This window comes from Anomalospiza imberbis, chromosome 5 (assembly GCF_031753505.1).
Source record: "Anomalospiza imberbis isolate Cuckoo-Finch-1a 21T00152 chromosome 5, ASM3175350v1, whole genome shotgun sequence".
In the NCBI taxonomy this organism is placed as follows: domain Eukaryota; kingdom Metazoa; phylum Chordata; class Aves; order Passeriformes; family Viduidae; genus Anomalospiza; species Anomalospiza imberbis.
The window spans coordinates 64,082,079-64,085,890 of NC_089685.1; the positions used below are offsets into that span (position 1 = coordinate 64,082,079).

The following is a 3,812-nucleotide window of genomic DNA, read 5'->3' on the forward strand; positions in this document are numbered from 1 at the left end:
TCTCATACCTGGCTGATGAGCTGTATCAAAAGATGGATATTTTGAGCCAACACAGTTTGTTAGTTATTTTAAAAATAATTTCTATTCATTAATAGGAATCACATTCATTCCTTTACTTGTAAGGAATTTTGAGGATTAGAAGAAGAGTCTTAAAACACACTCACAGTTGTTTTGTCTGAGGTTCTGAGTTTTTTCTAATGAGCCATAATTCCTGAAACTTGCATTTTTCAGTAAGAGATGGCTATGGTGCAAGAAAGCAAATGTGCTAAAGCAGCTTGTTGAAGGACTTCAGTCTGTATGCATTGTAATATGTTATTCTCTGTTCTTTTACTATAAAAACATGTCAAAAGGAATAAAAATTAATAAAAAATGTTTTAAAAATCTTAAGAATGTTGTCTGACTTGCTTACAAAGTATAGCCAGGGAAAGGCAGATGATTTAGCTTTTCCTTCTGAAATCCTTCCCTTTCCTGGGGAAAGCCCTGAAAGTCACTTATCACCTCTCATAAGAGAAAAACAGCTATTTATCCCCGAACAATAGGCAATAAAGACGGGCTGTGATATCATCTGAGAAGCAGTTTTTTCCTGAGTGATGACTGGTATATTCTCCCCCAGCACATGGTTTCCTTCAGGCTGAAATCTTTTGGCCAGTTACATCTTCTAAGACTGTGCAAATGAATGTTAGCATGTTTTCTACCCTATAGCAAAAAATTGCTGAGATGTGAATGCCACTTAGTTCCTTCTTATTGTTCCTTCTCATAGCTGCAAACACTCCTCTCCTGTTGCTTCTTTCTGTTGCTGAACTTTCTAGGTGTCCACAGGGGTTTCAAGATGGTCAAGTGCAATTGCCTTCTTGTGTTATGCTGTCAAATCTCAGCCTTAGAAGTGTTTTCTTTCATGCCATCTTTGGAGTTTTTTCTTGCTACTCATTACTGGGTGTCCAATTGAAAGTCTTTTGTCTTTGAATGTTCTCTGTCCTGTGAGATACAAATACGAATTGTCCAGGACTCCCTTTGTGAGGGATTTTCATAAACCCCTTCCCAACCACATTTTGAAAACCAGAAAAACACCATCTCACATAGTTATATCCACTTAAAGCCGTAACCAAATTTTGAGTCCCATCTTCGCTGACCCCAGTTTCTGACTCCAGTGAAAAAGTTAATTAAACCCAAATCTCTGCAAGAAAAGAAGAATGAACCTTGTGAAAAGTGAGAAGCACTTGTCTTGCTTCCCTCTCCCTCCCTCACCCCTCCCCCCCTGCAATCTAAATCACCTCAGGAATATCAGTTAAAAATAAATAAAAATAAAATTTAAAAAATAAATAAAACAAACCCTCAATGTAAGTTGGATTCTTCAGGAGATCTGAAGAGCACTAGTGCAAAATTACCATCCTCCAACAGTTTTCATATCAGCACCTCACTCAGTATCAAGCCACTGTCACATCTTCCTATGGTATTGGCTACACTCTATAAGGTGTAGGCTAAAAAATGTACTCTGGCAATATCACTCTGTGTTTTGTGGGGTACTTTTCTATTTTATATATGGGATTTTGAGAGTTAGGTAAATTGAGAGCACCCACCACCTTTAAGTCTTCAATACTTGATTTTCAGAGTACTTAACATTTTATCTTGAAGTTTAAAATGCAGCTGTCATTAGTTGTGGTTGCAGCTGTAAGTACTCATTCGTGAATCTCATTCTCTCTGAGTCAGATCTCACTCAGACAGTAAAATCCAGGGCCTCAGCTTGGAGATCTGAGGAACAAGAAGTCTATTTTTGAGAGCATTTATGTAATGCTCCATAGAGTGGGCAGCTTATTCCAGCCAAGAGTCTGTTTCGGCATCACCACACCACTGTGATGCAAATCTAGACAGATCTGAAAAAAAAAAAAAAAAAAAAGAACATAAGATTATGCAATTAAAATAAAAGATCGTATCACATGCTTATAAATGTGTTCAAGTCTGGAATTTCCTCATACCAGACTGCTTAACTTTGAAACCTTATTCCCAGTCCCCATAGTGCTGTCAGGGCTTTTGAAGCTGGCATCAGCATAGTACCCTAATGTGAGGCACCTGCACCTCCAAAGTTTGTCCTGGCAGCCCAAGGCAGGGAGCATTTATGGCTCTGAGTTTTTTCCACACCAGCCGTGATCCACTTGGAGGGAGTGGGATGGCTGAAGGCTCTGTGCTGGGGGTACAACATAACGATTGAATTCTGTCAGCTGCAACTTTCAACTTACCTTTAACATGTGCTCTCACATTTTATGTTGTTCCTCTTCTTGAAGTTTAGCATAACTATGGTGAGAATTTTGGTGTTTCTGCTCCTGCTGGGTGAAAATAATACCTTCTCTATCAAAGCCTTCAGGAATTTTTAAACACATTCTTGCCTCTGGCATTTTTCTGAGGGCCTCTCACATTCCTGAGGCTGTAAATGAAGTGGCTGAGCATAGCAATCACCAGCACATACTCAGCATACAACAGACTGTCCAGATGTCAGAGCTGACAAGGGATATGACAGAAATAGATGAACTACACTACCCTGTGAAGAGTAGGACTTTACACAGGGGGGCACTGGGAATGAAGAATGCTTTTGGTACTCTGAGACCTTGGTCAGGACAGTGGTCAGCACAGGAAAAATCCACAGGAAGGAAAGATATCTTCAAGAACATGGAGAACACAGAGAAGGAATGTGGTGAAGCCCCAGAAAGCTGCTTGCCAAAGCTGTACACTGGGCTTTGCCCTGTGGTCTGTGCCAGACAGGGTGGGCAATAGCAGCTGGCCAAGGAGCGCTTGCAGGGATTCTGAGACTGTTATGATACTGAAGAAGAGCATCCACACAAGGCACAAATAATTTATAAAGCACTGAGCAAGCTGAACTTGGTCCCTTACAAGAGACCTTGCTCTCTCTGGGAGGCAGTGGCTGCACAACCATCCAGGAAGGAAGAGAGCTTGGAGAAAAACACATCAAAGTGTGGGAGCTCCAGACTACTACCACACTGACCCTGTAATCATGGGTGACAGAGTAGGTAAGCAGGAATAACATCAGTGGGAAAACTTACGTCTTGTGTTATTAGGAGAACTCGATACACCCGTGTTTTACTTCCCCTCACCTCTGGACAGGACACCAAAAGGAGCAACAGATAGAAATCCCAGGATCATTAAAACCCCCACCATTGAAGGCTGCTGGAACACATCTCTTGGAAGTACGACCTAGGCAGGTTTACAGAGGCTGTAGAGGGGCAAACAGGCTATAGGCAGATGGAAGGCAAGGCCAGTTCCTCAGCCATACAAAGGTTCTTGCCCCACCAGTGTCCTGAGGCACAAACTCCCACTGTTTGATCAAAACACCACATTGGTTTCTCTAGGCACAGGGAGACGGCAAACACATTTGCTCATCTCACAAGAGCTATCTGGATTCAAGCCAGCTCAAATCTGTATCATCCAGACAGCTGCTGGCATGGGCATAGCAATCTTGCATCTGTCTGCACCAGGGGACTGGCTGCAGGTCTGGAAAGTAAGGAAAGAAAAATAACAGAAGGCCAAACGTGGAAAACAACAAATTGTATGAGATCTGGCTTTAGCAACTGCAGTTTTACCAGAACCATGCACTGAGATCAAGGTCTTTCCATGCTAGGCACTTTGTAAGTACATCATTGTGAACTAATAAATTAGTTATAACCCTGGTCTCCAAGCAAGTGCTTTACTCCAGCCTGAGGATACTGAACTTCACTAATAGGAGGCCACTGCAAAGATGCAGCACAGTCAGTCTTGAAAATGTCAGTACATGGCCCGGTCACCTATAGACAGCTGGGATGAGG

At 42.0% G+C, this 3,812-nt stretch overlaps 1 long non-coding RNA gene across 1 annotated transcript; it reads right to left on the reverse strand.

Moving 5' to 3' along the window:
* Window positions 1-308: 308 nt before the first annotated feature.
* LOC137474750 (uncharacterized) lies at window positions 309-2,973 on the reverse strand. Its single transcript, XR_010999471.1, has 2 exons — window positions 2,235-2,973; window positions 309-975 (listed from the first exon to the last, which is right to left on the reverse strand). It is a non-coding gene; the product is annotated as an uncharacterized lncRNA (long non-coding RNA).
* Window positions 2,974-3,812: the final 839 nt, after the last annotated feature.